The sequence below is a fragment of the Myiozetetes cayanensis genome, unplaced genomic scaffold (assembly GCF_022539395.1).
Source record: "Myiozetetes cayanensis isolate MyiCay16 unplaced genomic scaffold, myiCay2020 scf13, whole genome shotgun sequence".
Lineage (NCBI taxonomy): Eukaryota > Metazoa > Chordata > Aves > Passeriformes > Tyrannidae > Myiozetetes > Myiozetetes cayanensis.
In genome coordinates, this window is record NW_026086937.1 from 23332664 (window position 1) to 23348867 (window position 16204).

A 16204-nucleotide genomic window follows, 5' to 3' on the forward strand; every position below is an offset into this window, starting at 1 on the left:
CAGGCTCCAGCCAGGTGACAGTCGACCCTGTTATAGTCCTGTGAGCATGAAGGAACTCGTCAGCCGTTCCTCTGACGTATGACAGGGCCGTAACGGGGCTCTGACTCCATGGCATTGCCAAAAAATCCCTGTACTAATGTGTTACTCATTCCAATGCAGACTCTAAGGCTAACCACAGTAGAGAGAGAAACAGCTGAGGACACAAAACACCAGAATAATTTTAAGCATTCACCACTAAAATACAGTAAATATTAAAAATGCTGTCAGCATTTGCGCCAAGGTCCAGAGCATCCCTCCTGGATTTAGGCTTTGTTCTACATTTCATGCTGAGTTCAACAATAAATATTCAGTCACAAGAATTTATTTTGAAAGTTCAGCACTTTTTAAGGCCCCTCAAAGAGAATTTAAAATTACTCTCCCAAGCAAAGGGCCTTTCCCAGCACCCAGAGTGTGGAGGAGTCACCACAGAGCCTGCCTGTAACAATTGGGTCATGAGAGAATGAATCCATGAAGAAGCCAAAAAGCCAGAAGACTGAGGTTTGGTGTGGAGCTGCACCAGCTGTTCTCACCCACTGTGGACCCAGTCCAGTCCCGATCAGCCACAGCTCCTCTGGCTCTGGCAGGACCTCTCTGTCAGCCAGGCACAGGGTGAGACTCACTCAGAGCCTTCACGTGGTGACATCCAGCAGGGCCAGAGACTGCTCCAGCTGCAGGGACAGCTGCTCTGCTCCTGAGGAACTTCTCAGCTCCCCTGTACAGTGGCTGCAATCCCCATCCCATACACCCCAGGCAGGGGAGATGTCCGAGCTCAGCAGGTCCCGAAGCACTTCATCATCAGTTCTATTTGTCATTAGTGCTCCCCAGCCCCAGAATGCAGCAGCACTTCCCTTCCAGGTGGCCCACCAAGAGCAGGCAGCGGTTTGAGCGGGACATGGGATGTGGGCACTGCCACAGAGGGGACATGGGCACGTGGGATGTGGGCACCACTGCAGACAGGACATGGACACTGCTGTGGGTGGGACATGGGCACGTGCCCATAGCTTCCTCAGTAATTGTACAGACCTTCAAGACCAGGACTTCTCATCCAAAACACCAAACTGCAAATCCCCGCACTTTCCTGCAGTAGCTAAATCTGTTCATTATTATCAGAGCAATATGCTTCAGAATCCAAAAGTCCAGCTCCTTCCTCCCCTACTGCAGAGTTCATGTGACACCAGCAACACCCGGGTCCAGTGACTCCACTGCATCATTCACCCCACACTCCCAGGGCTGGCAAAGCAGCCTCTGAGGGCTGGAGAGCATTGTCAGTCACAAAAGTGAGTGCATCTGTCTCATAGGTTTGCTGACCCCCTGAAACTGCAGGGCAGGTTGCCAGCTGAAAAGAGTGAAGAAATGAAACTCACTAAACCCTTCGAAGTGAGGAATACTCGCATTTTAAAACACTGATATGTGTATTATCAGCCAGAGAAGCTCCTGTCTCTTCTAGAACGTGCTGCTGTTGACAAGACCTTAACTTGTCAGCTGGTATATTGCTACTAACACCTGAGACAGCAAACAAGAGCTAATCCTTACACCGTTCTTGTGCTAATGACTGCAAGAGATAACTAGTGTCCCTGGCAAGTGTCCCATTTAATTCAATTAACTCCAGCCAGGCCCTGGTGATTGCACTGGCAGCATCAGAGAAAGCCAGAAGCCAGATCTGGAGTCAGATGGTAAAGCCAAGGCAGTCTCCACCATCCCTTTGTGGCCTGGACCCTGGCAGCTGACCCCATGGGTAGAGACTGACTAAGCATCCCCAGCAGCTTCTACAAAAGGGTGTTGAAGAAAATCATTTTTTTCCTGAAAATGCTCATCTTTTTTGCTGATAAAACAGAGGCAACTTTTTGTGAAATGATGCTGATGTGCAGGCACAAGATCTCTTCCCAGATCTGCACCTACCCCAGTAACCACTGCCAACAGCACGAGCCCTGGCAGAGGTGCCAGAATCCCCATTTGCGAGGTGTGCCAGGTTACCAGGACTCTTGCTTGTGGAGCAGGAAGAAGCATGAATGGGAGTGGATTTTAGAATTATTTCAGTCAAGAAGATTCAGGGATGTTAATTGCTGAACTGTCATCAATTTCAGTGACTGCAGAGCCCAATTAGCCTCTAATTTTAGTTTCACGCTAATGCCATTGTCAGCTCTTTCTGTGCAGCAGGTGATGTGGTTTTAGATGTGGCTCTGCAACTTTGTCCAGGGAGCTGGCTCCTAGAATCTGACACCCAGCAGGGGAATCAGGGCAGTGTTTGGAAATGCTTTGAAAGGCCTTGGGGTTTTTATACCATTTCTTTTACTGCTGTCCCACTGCTGTCACACCTGCTCTGTGCTCACCTGCCCTATGCTCACCTGCAGTTTGTGAAAGAGCTCTATGGTTTCATTTTTAATTCGTTGTTCAGTACAACATTTGGAGTTTCTGAGCCACAAATACATTGCCTCACGGTGGTATATTTTGGAAAGCCATGGCGTGCTCCCACCACCTCTACACACAGCTGAAGCCTCTGATTGCTGAAAGCACTGAGCTTACACAGCCAGCCCCTCTTCCCTCCCTGCCTTCAGCACCTGCCTTGTTTTTGCTCCGGCCAGCAATTTTATCTGCACCCTCTGGTCCAGATGTTGCCCATGGCCCTTCACAAGAATCTCCCAATTCTGCTGTGACCCATGAGGCAGGAAGGGGCATGGTACAAGGCCTGTTTCTCACCTCAGCTGTGATGAAGACCTGGTCGTGGCTGGGCCCCGCCGGTGCAGCCACAGAGCTCAGTGCCATCACCACACAGTTCACTGCAACTGCTCGCTCTGCTCTCCTCCTCCCTTCTTCCTATACTTGCTGCAGGCACGAAATGTTCCCAAGCTCCTGCAGCCATCCCTGGGGCATGCCAAGTCCATATGCTGCTGTCCCTTTCACACATTTCCAAAGGGCCAAAAAATTCACTCTTTGGAGACACACTTCTCTGTGCACAGTCCATTCAGCAGAAGGAACAAACCTGGCCAAGATGAATGCAAAAATTATCATTGATTAGCAAGATTTCACTTGACACCCAGAGATATCAAGTATATTATTTTGGGGTAAAGTAATATAACCAGTCCTATTTCCAATGTAACATGCCTAACTTTTTCTTAAATAAAATCCTTTTTTACTCATTTGCTTTTAAACTCTCAATTTGCCAGGAATAGAAATGTGTATTATGAATATTATGCTACAGACCTTTTACTATATGTATTATACTATCTACATTACATACCTCTGTATTATACTACAGATGTCTGTTCCTTGCACCATTTATATCAGTGTTTTGGGCTATGATCAGAGTACTGCGGTTTTATTCTAAAACTCACCCCTGTAGATCATGAGCAATCAGGTTTCTGAATTCAAAGTCCACAGGTCACAGCTGTCATTGCCTACCCCAGGCAGCTGACAATGCTGGGCACATTTGCTCTGTCCTGGCATTCAGAGGGGACTGTGACATTCTGCTGTTGCTGCCAGTGGGCAGATGGGCTTGGGGGCCTGGAACCCCCTTCTGAGGGCTGCCTGGGTCCACTGGCCTTCAGGCCCAGATCCATGGATGGATCAGGCTCCATCCTCAAGGAGAGCATCATCATAGGGACTGAGGCTTCGCTTACAGCTGTCTGCAAAATATAGACCCCAACCAGCATGGATTTTAAATACTAGATTTTTTTGACTGATGCTCCCAATTGAGGGTAAGTTCATGTTTCAAGGTAACATCACATTCAACAGTGTGACAAATGATTGTGACAAATGATGTGACAAATTTAAGTGTCAAGAAAATCCTTGCCTTCATTAAGTCCTGTCTGCAGAGTCCCCACATGCAGGAAGATGTCCAACAGCTCTGTGGGATGCCAAGATCCTGGGATAAGCATTGTCAAGAATCGCACTCTGGGTGAAAGCTCAGACCTTGGACTAGAAACATCTTCTGAGCAGCAGCAATTGCAGCTCATATCACAACATTCCTGACAGCAACAGCTGAAGATCCCTGTTGCAAAGTGAGTGAACATTATAGTGTGAAGCTGAACACTTATGACTACAGCAGCCTCATGTGGCTCATCCCTCTCCCTGTCCCCTAACATGTGTGAATTATCCTCCCAAATAGCTACTTTTCTACCAATAATATGCATACTTTTCCAAAGGCAAAGTGGAAATCCCTGCAAGTATTTCTGGTGCTGCTCCCAGTCAGAAATAACAGTAATCTGATCCACGAGCAAATTCCATTTCTGTTACTGAATTCTTTTCTACAAGTATCTTTTCTTTGAAAATGTTTGAAAATTTGAAAATGCAACAGTGAAGCACAGGTTAATTTTACTTATAAGGTGTGAATCAAAGAACATTTGCAAGTTTCTGAGTCACAGAAAGGAAGTATCTGTGGCCTCTCTCATCCCTTCTTTCAAGAGAAAACATTACAGTTCAGCTATTTTAGATGCAACTTCATACCTGCTCACTGCACCCTGCAGATCCCCATTTCCCACCCCCCTCGAGCTCTCCCCAGGCACAGCAATGGGGACAATTCCTGAGTCTTCTTCCAGGACCTGAGGAACTTCCAGCCTTACTCAAACCTGCTGCATCAGGTGGGCTGCATTACCATGGGCAAGGTTTAGGCTGCAGTGTGAGTTGAATAAATTATTAATTTGGGAGAATCCAGCAGATGCTTTGTGAAAGAAAGGGGTGACCAAGGAAAAGGCAAGCTACTCCTCACATTGCACAGTGCCAAAAGCCCTGGGAAGCTGAGGAACTACGATACAAACACTGCTGCAGCAACAGCAAACTTCCAGAGACTGCCTCCAGCATGACCCTCCTGCCACATAAACGAAAGCTCCTTCTGTGCTCCGTCACTGCCAAGCTCCCACTCGAGGCCTGAGGATGGGGACAGCTCTGCCACACTGGCTGCAGTAGTCCCAGGGAGCACACACAGATGTTCAGCTCTGCTTCCTCCAGTCCCAGAGATTTCATGGCCTCTGAGATGCAGTTCATGGCCACGTTCAGCCAGCAGCTCAGCCAGCAGGGTCACGGGCTAAACCCCAACCGAGGGAGTTCATTCCGCACAGCGATGGGGTGGGACAGCCATGGGGTGTGCCCGCAGCCCCCAGCCACCCCACACGGCTCCCAGGTGCTGGGTGCAAGCACTCCCCTCACGTTTTATCTCTTCATTAACTGCTCACAACAGACTTGATCTCCTCCGGCTCTGCAGGGACATGCCAAGGGCACTTTTCAACATGTCATTCCACTGTCTGTCACCACTCACTGCTCTCCAGCCCCAACAGACCATTTCGCTGCCCTGTCCCAGATTGGGAGTGACAACACCATCTTCTGCCTTAAAACACGTCACCAGAGTTTACTGACAACAGGCATGTTAGCCTATTGTCAGCGTCACAACACAGCAATGTCAGCAAGACTGGAGGGTCCTTCTCCTCCCAGCAGTCTGTGGGATCTGTCCATTTAATATATGGGTGAACTCTCCAAAAAAATTCTGTATGGGGCACGCTTATCTGACTTAATTATTTCTTTATATCGCTGCTCTCAGCCTGATCCAGCAGCAACATGGTAGGTCACAGCTATTGTCAAACCAAATTCTTCCCTGACAGTCTGTGGAGACATATTTGCCATCTGCAATCTATTCCTTGGTTTCTGGCACATATTTTCAGTGCTTTCTTTTGAAAGCTGTTTCAGATTTCTCTGGGCTTCTCTCTAACCTCTGCCAGCAAAGCCTCACACAGTTTAATTGTTGACAGCTGTGTCAGAAGTATTCTACGTTTCTTTTGGTGTTCCTCTTGCTGCAGCACACCAGCTGCTACACGAAGGGCTGCCTGGCTGTGTAACACACACCAAGATGTGGAAAGCAGACCATGTCTTCTGAGAAGGGGATTTGGAGGGGCTTGTGATGTTTATCAGAGATAACTGCAGCTCCACAGGTGGAAACACAGAGAAGTAAAAGGCAGCTAAGCAAACAGGTGTGAAGCTAGAAGTAGTGTGCTGAAGAAAAGTGACTCTATCCTCCTTTCCAGGAGCTTGCATTTCAGTTTCATGGTAAAGGAAAATCCAGTTAAAAAAAAAAAAAAAAAAAAAAAGAAAGAAAGAAAGAAAGAAAAGAAAATCACTGCTGATTTTTTTTCCCAGGCAAAAGGCAGGAAATGCTGGGGACTATACTGTTCTCCCTTTTCTGCCAGGCTGAACTCAAATCTGAAACATCTGTTCACATAACTTGAGGCAAGCTCTTGCAGTCAAGTAACATAAGCACAAACTTTCTGCCGTCAGTGCAGAACTATCAGTGAGGCTTTTTGTGGAAGCCTAAGGATCCAGACACTTGTGATGTGCCTTGCAAGCACTGAATAATGTGTTTTCACTATCAGCAGAGAAAAATTAGCACCTTTTCCATATATTCTAAATCCTGAAATCTGTTTTTCTAGACCCACACTGTACACATTGTCTTTTCAGGAGCTATTCAACCTGGGTAGTACCAGCTATATATAACAGTATCTCACCCAGTACAGTGAGGCTTAATTCAGCTGATTGTAAAGACAAAGGGCAGGGGAAAATACTCAGTTTTCAACATCGAGTTACAGACTGGTTTGGGCTGGAAGAGATCCTTAAAAATCTTCTTGTCCACCACCCCAAACCATCACCGGGGACACTTTCCACTAGTCCAGGTTACTCCAAGCCCCATCCAATCTGGCCTCGAACACTTCCAGGAACGGGGCAGCCACAGCTGCTTTGGACAACCCACCCCACTGTTTCAGCACAACCTGCAAAGCAGAGGGTAGGATTTTAGCAGGAAATATCGAGGCCCAAATTTGATTTGCAGAACTCTCACATGGCCATGGGTTCAGAGCTCACACCCCTCGCTGCATCCCCAAGCTTGGAGAAGAGAGACCTGCGGCTTGTGCAGGGCTCAGTTCTCACAGAAGTGCCTGTGCACGTGTACCTACAGAAGAAACACGTCTGCCTGCACAAGTACAGGAAGTTCAGAAACAGAGCAGTGGCAAACCAAGCAAAAAGCCACAGAACTATGTGTTATCCAGACCCCATCCCTGCTCCAGCAGCCCTCCAAGAACTCTCTACGTTCAACACGTTTTGGAGCACGAACCCCATCCTGTCAGAGAAACAGACTGGAAACCAGGGCTCGCTTCCAGTTCTGCTCCCAATTCTCTCTGTGTGTGTACAAGTCACTTTGTTTTCCTGCTGCTTTCTCCAGCCTCCTGCCTGCTGTGCCATGATGGCCAAGTGTGGATTGCCTCCAGCTATAGACCTGTACAGTGTCCCAGGTAGGGAACTAGATTGGAAGTAGAGGGCTCTGAAAGCCACAGAGAGGTAAAAAAAAAAAAAGTACCTGGAGTCCATGGTCCCCAGTAGCTTTTCTGTGCAGCAGAGGAATGCCATCCCAGTTATTTTTGCCTTCTCCCCGCACAGCAGTAGATGGAGCCCTACTTCCCTGCTCTCGGCAGCCAGGGACACAGCAGTACCACAAATCCCAGCTGTAGTTACTCTGTCAGCACCGGCAGACTCGGGGCGCCACACAGGGGGGACCTCAGACTGTGTGTCCTGCCTGACAGATGAAATTCCTTGAAACTTGTGAGCGACAAAAGTTTCAACTAACCTCAGCATTGCCTTTCCTTCCATTTAGGCATTGGGTAATGTTTTTCCTCTCTTTTGTAAACTCTCACCAGGATTATATGAAATTCAGAGGCTCTTTTCTTTTGCAAAATAAGGAATGACAAGTTTTCTTACTATACTTAGAGAGAACACATAAAAGTTGTATCGTGGCTGTGAGCACTCCAGACTACATTATCTAGAGGATTTTACAGGAACTAAAAGTCAATGGATCCAAGGCCAACTTCTCAACCATTGCTCGCAGCCTGTGTGTGACAGCAGGACAGAGAAGGGATGAGAGAACTCTGACAGCCATATGTCTCTCTGAAAGCTGGGAAAGATTACAAACACGCATGTTGGTTTTCTCTTCCCCCACACCTCCATGTGCTCCTTGCAGTGACTCCAGCAGGGCCCTGCACGGATGCAGGCAGCCTTCTGGTCATGCACCACTGTCCAGAAGTAGAGATTACAGTGCCCTTAAGACAGGTCAGCCAGGTGTTCCGCAACAACAGCTGACAAATGGAATCTTTCAGAGCAGTGAGAGCAAAATTAGGCTGCTCTCTCTTCTTCTGAGTTTTTTGGGGGCTTGGGTTTTGGTTTTCTTTGGTTGGTTGGTTGGTTTCAAAGTGCACCATACATATCCTGCTTCATCCCTCTGCACACCCAAGTGCAGACTTGACTTTAAAGAGCAATCCGTCCTGTCAGGGAAGACTGTCCTCAAAACCAGTGTACAACCTGTTGTTCTCTGGGAACATGTACCACTAAACAAGCAATATATAAAACCACATTTTGACTTGTTTTAGAGTCTCTGAAAGAGACCATGTTATGCAAGTAGGAAAACCAAGAATATTGTAGAGTTACACAAGGTGCTGGAGATGATATTTGCCAGCAAGGTAACTCAATATACATCTATTCTGGCACTCAATAATTAAAGAGAGGCCCCCAGCAGTGAATCACAGGGTGATTTGCTCACAGCAGCAGCTCTTCACACTAGAGAGGGGCCAGCACCTGCAGCCAGGCACGAGCAACCACGCACAGACCTCATCTGCACAGTGCAGCTCCAAAACAGGAGCGGCAGTGCTTTTAGCAGAACTGATAGTTCATTTCTCCAAAGAGAAATTACCAGAAGAAGGGAGATTAGACACCTCTTCCTGAAGACGGGGGTTTCCTACTGATTAGCCTAGTAATGACTGACTTTCTAGATTCAAGACCTTACCCTGCCTCCGATCCTGCCCAGACAAAATGGTCTGTTCAGACAGGATTCATGCCTCAGCCCTAACAGAGTAAAAATCTAGGTAAGGACTTTGGCATTTGGTCCTTAATGAATAGAAGCCAACAGCTGACAAATTAAATAATTCATAGAAGTGAAAATTAAACAGTCCTGCAGTCACGAGTGTTGGCACATGGAAAGCTGCCACTAAGCTAATAATAGAAGTGTCTACCGCAGCAGAGAGGGAGGTCCCGGCATCCCAGAGCAGCCACACATCTGGGCACTGGGAACACAGCCATCAGCAACCTATGTTTAAGTAGCACATTCTTGCTACCTTCCCACCAGCTGCTCATCTTCTGTTACCACAGGCCGAGGGCAGCAGCCCACAAGCAATAATGTGGCACTGGGGACAAATGCGAGTTTGGGCTCTGCCCACCGGGTTCCCAGTTTGGCAGACACGTTTCCTGCAGCCAAAGGCACCGGGAGGTCCCTCACCAGTACCCTGCCTGTCTGGGTACACCTGCATGGACAACTGGTTCACTTGCCACACACCTGCATTTGCATATTCTGGACACCAGCCACCTTCTCTGGCTCCTTCAGGTATCTTTGAAGAGCACAAAGCCACTTGGGGACAAGACTTCCTGGTCGCTCCAGCCTGTGGTGTGCTTTTCTTGTGCACGGCAGAGTCACACTGCTGAAGAATGTGAGGAGAAGCAGGGTGAGGGGATGGAAGATGAACCAAACACACAGGTATCACTCACAACAAGAGAATGATTTCAAGGCAGGTGGATATGCAGCTTGCACAAGATATTCACCCATTAATGAATGACAGAGGAAAGTTAATCAGGATGGTGGATGTAGCCAGGCAGCAGCCAGGCTACTCACCTTCAGCTGTCTGCAAAGAGAGCCCAGGCAGGGATGGGAAAACCAAAGTATGGGGTGTACTACAGAAGCCTACAGCAGCAAGATTACGTGTGTATTATATGGCCACAGTCAGAGAAACACACTCATGTGAAACACTCATCACCCACATATGCAGCACTCCTGAAGGAGCGCTGATTCCTCCAGAGGAGGAGGATTCTCAGCACTTCCCCAAAGAGTGTCCTCCACTCTGCAGCCAGAGAGCTGACAAGATATAATGGGCACTAAAGAGCAGAAGTGAGATAAAGCACTAAAGAGAAGAGGGGGGTAAAATGCTGGAGAGGAGATATGCATGAGTGCACAAACACACAGAGGAACAAGCTCTAGTATAAAGAATGGGCAAGCTCTGCCAACTCCAGCACTGGATCACTGCTTCTCTTCCTGAAGGACCTGCCCCATGTACTTGAGGAGACTTTCAAGGCATCAAGCAGTAGAAAACTACATCGCTGCTGAGCAAGCTGGATAACACAGGACAAACTGAGTAGACACAAAGCCACCATGCTGGTTAAGGATCCATCAGTCCACAGAAGAGCAGCTCATGCTGGCTAAGGGTGGCTGGGAAAAGACCCTGTTCCCAAGGGAGCAAAAGGAAAGGAAACTCCAGGTGATCTGGTTCTGTACCCACCAACATCCACTGCAAGAGGTATCTGTTGGCTCAAGAGATGCACCATTGATTTGGGCAACAACTACAACAATTAGGCCATCTTTCCTCCTTGACAATAAGAGACCCAAGTGTCTCAGATTCACTAAAGGGGATTTCTCTCCAACTGTCCCTTTCAGAACACCTGTGAAAAGAACAGCTTTAAGAGCAATCAGCATCTTATTCTCCATGTTTGTGAGTAAAACAAACACACCCACACAAGCTGCTGTTCAGCCAACCCTGATACTGACTGCCCATAACAATGGCAAATGCACCTACGGCTCTCCACTGTAGGTGTATGGTCCAGAAAAATCCAGCTCTCTTTGCCTGCAATTGTAGCAAGAAAATATAACCTCAAAAAGAACCTGGAAGTTCCTCTATTTAGTGTTTCAGTGCTTCCTGGTCTGAGACTGATGGTTCTGCATCTACTAGTTGTCCCAGCAAATACAGCTGCTGTTTTCCACATGTGTAAGGCCTCCAGAAGAGGAATTTAGCTGACTATTTCATCCTTACAGAGACTCCACACATCAGTACAGCATCCTCTACCAGTAGAATGAGGTTTTTACATCACATCTGCTTAGCAACATGAGCTTCCAAAATCCCAGAGCTGCATCAGGTGAGCTTATCACTGGCTTTTGCTAACCTCACTTTGAGCTTTCCTGAGCAGGAGTTTGAGTCCTGCAGTGCTGACCACAGGGGACACACTTGGGGGAAGTTTCCTCAGGACTGAGAAGGTTCCTCCACCCATCAGGAGGAAAGAGATGGTTATTTCCTTGCTCGAGGTATGGACTACTGTGGCCAGGCATGACAGAGAACACTTCTGGAGGCCTGCTCCTTCCTCAGCACAGGGTGCTGACCACAGCTATAAACAAGATTTTTGGTACCAAGCATGGCACCCTGGTCTTCTCAACCTGTGGCACCTGCATTTCCCCTTGCTTAGGTCCTTTGATGCCATCCTCCTCTGCTGTCACCGTGGTCTCTGTGCTCTCCTGTCCCCGCTTTAGCTCTAGCAGTGCACGACCCAGCAAATTGTGAAGGACAAGAGACAGGAGGGAGCGCCAGGAAGCTTGTGCCCTCTCACCCCCTTCATCCACTCCTGGCAAAGTGACACTGGACCACGCATAGTGATGGTGTTAATTCCACACAGAGCAGCAAGCTCATGAATTAAAATAGCAGGAACTGATAGTACTCACAGGTCTCAGAAAAGAAAGGTGACATGGAACAGGCTTGTTCATCTTTTCCATGACAGGAAAAATTTTCAACTCCTGTTACCAGCATAAACATTGTCTGCTCCCATCACGCTTTGCAACTCGCCACACTGCACATCAGGACCACACAAATAAAGAGAGCCAGAGTGTTACTTTTGCCTTCTACAGAAAAAGCTCAAAATGCAACAAAACCCAACTCCATTGTTTTTTGTAGGCTCCAAAGCATCCAGCTGCTCAGTTATTGTGTCACAGCCCATAGATGTATCAGCCTTCTAAGTAAAGCAGGCTGGTCACCCAGAGCCAGCTGCTGCAGAGACAGCAGGACAGGTGGCCTGTCCAGGGCCAGTGCTAAGGGCAGCTGTCAGCCAGAAAAAATTCTCTGTTTTGGATCCAAATCCATTAACAGCTGAGTAAAGAGGCAAGGAGGAGGAAGGACAACCAGCTCTTACATATACAGCACTGTCTTCAGCTCCCATTTCTCAATTACTTGTCTGCTTTACGGCCATTAGCACAAAAGGAAAAATGGAGGTGAGCTGTAGAAAGCAATCAGTTTGTCTTTCAGCTTATGAATACACACCAAACCAGAGCTTGGATCAAGGACACCCCCAGGAAGTGCTGGAAAACACATTCAAATCTTTGTGAAGAACTGTTTTTACAGGACACAGGTGGTTTTGGAAATCACAAGCAAAGGGTACTGAAGTGTAACAAGTTTTTGAAAGGTCAGCAGAAAATTCCTATGGCATTTTAGACATCCACAATAAATGTTTATAACATTATAATGTTAATCACAAATACCTTAAAGAAACCTTACTGGAAATCACAAGTGAATCCTAGGGACTTTGATTTAAACTGGAATCTTGTTGTTTCAAATCTTGCTGCAGAAAGGTTCATAATCCTGAAAACAACAGAAAGGACACAGTAATGAAATATGTGTAAGAATAAGATCCATTGGGGGAATGAAATACTGATTTAGTAAAACCAGGATGGGATAGGATGTCAGCCTTGGCTTCAATGATTCTGAGCTGTCCCTCAGATAGGATCTGTAGTTGAGGAGTTGTACTCTAAAATTAAACAATGACTTAAGCTAGATTTTTTTAAGGATCAAATTCTTTGTATTCTTCTCATTACAAGCTGACTCAAACAGCCTTGTCTGTAGGGACTGCAGAGTTACTTTTGGGGTGTTATGCCTTCGGCCGAATCACTACAGTTTGCCTCTTTACTGTAAGTGAAGGTTTTCCAGGGAGAAAATAGCATTTGAGGTAACGAGCCATCCCTGGGGCCCCAACAGCACAAAACCTTAGTTCACTGTAACACATCAGCTATTCCAGATTTCCTTCTAACCTACATTATACACAGGTGGAAGTTTCATCCGCTGTAATTTCACTTCATGCAGAAGGTGATTGTCCCTCATGCACAAAGCATCAGCACAGTGGCCCAGCAGCCCCCAGCTGGGCTCCAGCTTTAAAGGCTGAGTGAGGGCTCCAACTCTAATTGCAGGTATCAGATATTTGTGTGTACAGATGTGGTGCACAATTGCCCTGAAGCTGATATATATATATATATGTGCAGCTCGGAAATATAACATCAAAAGCTGAGGTTTGATAAAAACTTTGCTGTCAAAACAGGAAAGCAGGAGAATATATAGGTAGAAATACAATTTCAAATGACAAGTAATGCATGTTTGTTTTATGGATATCAGTTATCCACATGGGCCTTAAAAAACACTCATACAAAATAAAGCAGGGATGTCCCATTGATGTCCTTTCCACTAAAAGACAGCTTAAAACAGCAGTTTTGGTGATTTGATTTCCATACTTTCTCAGGTTATGATGTAAGGAGATAAAAGACATCTATGACAGGCATCCTGGTCCCTGCCTCTCCTCCTCTCTGTACTCTGTCCCTCTCTCCATCAAGAGGTTTCTTTTCCTTTTCTCCCGACTTCCTGTTACTGCCAGTCCTGGTTTTCCTCCCAGATGGCAAACATCCATCTCCTGGCTGCAGTCACTTGCAGGAAGCAGCAAGCCTGCTGCCTTGCTCTGCACAGCACTGAAACAAGCGACACAAGACTAAGCTTCACCGTAACCACAAATGCACCTAATCCACCAAAAAGTGGAACCGAGCTTGCAGGACACACTGCTTGAAGAAGGCTCAAACCTGGGAGTAAAACACAGAGCACCAGTTTTAGGCATACGTGTGACATGGTAGATGGAGGCCGTTCGTTCCGTGTGCTAGAGGCACGTGAGCACAGAACCAGTGTTAGACCCAGTATTAGCAGCTGATCATTGTCACAATGGGAGAGATTTATCCTGTAGCACCAGATATTAAAGTCTTTACAGAGTGTACCACCTGCTCAATAAACTCAAGATCAGGAGACACAGGCACACCCAAAGAGATGACAAATAAAGAGACAGAGTTACAAAGACATCTTGAACTCCCACCGTGAGACCTAGACCCAGGATGGAGGCTCAGAAGCGCTCTGTTCTAAGTGCCCCCAGTCATCACTCCCCACTTCCTCTGAGGGGTTCTCACCTCAGTAACCAGCACCCACTGGAACGAGTCAGGATCTCTCTTGTCAGGCCATGGCAAAGGCCAGCAGAGTGCACCATGTTTAAAGCCACAAAACCTGAAGTTATTTAAAGACACAAACACACATGGAAAAACCTCTGATTTAAAACATGGGTTATAAAAGCCAAGCAGCTGTGCCTAGTACTGTGATCAAATGCCATCCTTATTCCATCAGAGCTTAAAATAGGCTGGGTAACAAGACAAATAACTGTAAAAATCCTGAGCTGCTGTCAGTGGACACACAGCAGGCAGTGGCACCATGCTGGCCCTCTTCGCTTCCAGCGCCATGGTGTTTGTTCAAGGAAAGCCTCCATTATGCTTCAGGAACACACTGAGCTGACTGTTGATACAGCCAGCGAGGAAGCTCGCTGGCAAACTACCCACTGTAGAGGCTCCATAGGCCCCATGCTGAAGCCAGCTGGCTCCACCACTACAGGGCGAGCATGGTCAGATCTCAAGAGCACCTTCAGCTATCAGGACGTGGGCAGGAGTGCTCTTATTCCATTTACCCAGTCCATAGGACAAAAACTGGGCACATGATCCATGGTCCTCCCAGATCCTCCAAATCCCCTCTGCCCAGCACAGGTATTTCTCACATTTTAGCTGCTGCCTGCATAGGCTTTGTTAGTGCTGGAGGCTGAGGCTTTGTACCAAGCCCCAGGAGTTCAGTACATTCTGTTCAGAGCGCCAAAGGCACTGAATAACCACTTACATGTGCATTTGCCTAAACGTAGCCTAAACATACTGCAAGCAAATAGCAGGAATAGGTTTAGCACTCAAGAGGCACAATTAAAAGCAAAAAACACCCATCGATAATTTGGTACTTTTACAAAAAGACCAGAAAAAGCCAATAAGAATGACAGTCATTGAAATGGTATTTTTCACTGCAGTAAAACCCAAAGAATATAAAGTTCAAGATGTATGCCAAGAACCTTAAAACCTATTTTTAACCATTCAGTACATTTTATCTATAGATAAGCTCCTAAATACCATTTCTGGGTTTTAGATTTTTTGCTACAAGAGGGATGGCAGAGGTAGCCAGTCTCCCAGCAGAGCTGCTGCATTATGAATCACATCATGCTCACCAGGGGAATTCGGGCTGGAGTGCCGAGGGTGGGCTCGAGAGAGCCAAGAGGCTCGGGGTGCTATTCCTGGCGGCGCCAGCGATTCGCCGCGTGACCTTGCGAAAGTGACTTAATCACTGCATGGATCGCCTTCCCAGGCTGTCGCTGTCAAACCGCAGTGCTGCAAACACCCCGGGGCCCGGCCGCCTCAGTAAAGGCACAAACAGAATGAGACTATCTGAAAAAGAAACGAAATAATGTAATGCACGAGGGTGCGATCGCAGCGCTGATTTCAAAGGCAGCTTGGACTGTCTTTGGAACAAAGGCTCTTGCTCAAGTAGTAAAAGACACAGTGTTAAAAAAGGAGCAGCATCTCCTTACAGTTACTTTATCCCTCTGCGCATTGGACGAAGCAGATGTTACTGTGTCTGAACGCTGCTCTACCTCATGAGATTGACCCTCACCACCGTCTCTGCACATCCTCTCCCAGGGGAGGGCGAGCACTGTTAGGTGTGGGGCTGGTTACGGAACACTCCCACGGACAGCCCCTGCCGCGGGATCTGTGCTGTGCAGCAGCGCCGATGCTGCAGCTCCGCCCGGTAACAGCACAGGGTACAGCCCCCGGCGCCGAGGGGTCCCGCTCGGCACTGCGGGCTGCTCGGCTCGGGAGGCCCGCGGTGCCCGCGGCTCCAGCCGGCCCGGGGCTGTCTCGGCACGGGGATTTCACTGAGCTCGCCTCAGCCGCGCCAGACAGCACGTCACTCGATCCGGCACACCCTGCAGCGCCTGCAGTCGTCCCTCTGCCAGAGGCGAGCACCAGCCTCCGTCAGAAAGCACCCGAAGGAAGCTGGAACTCCCTTCTTGGGCCGTGCAGTGCTGGGCGGGTCCCTTCGTGACTGACGGAGCACAGTTTGTTACAATGGCCAAGCCTGAGCCGTTCCAGTCCAACAACAGGCACCACTCG

The 16204-nt window shown here is 47.7% G+C and overlaps 1 protein-coding gene across 28 annotated transcripts in view; it reads right to left on the reverse strand.

Annotated features, from left to right (window-relative positions):
- TSC22D2 (TSC22 domain family member 2) overlaps positions 1–16204 on the reverse strand; it is an 86700-nt gene that overhangs the window by 52726 nt on the left and 17770 nt on the right. For 4 of the 28 annotated variants that reach the window (XR_007628023.1, XR_007628024.1, XR_007628016.1 and 1 more), the window contains 4 exons: positions 12407–12506; positions 11597–11721; positions 9395–9536; positions 2737–3019 (listed from right to left, as the gene is read on the reverse strand). The exons of 2 other annotated variants lie outside the window; for them this stretch is intronic. The gene's annotated coding sequence lies outside the window, so the exon portion shown is untranslated. 22 more of the 28 variants (XR_007628020.1, XR_007628015.1, XR_007628029.1 and 19 more) reach the window with 20 other exon arrangements.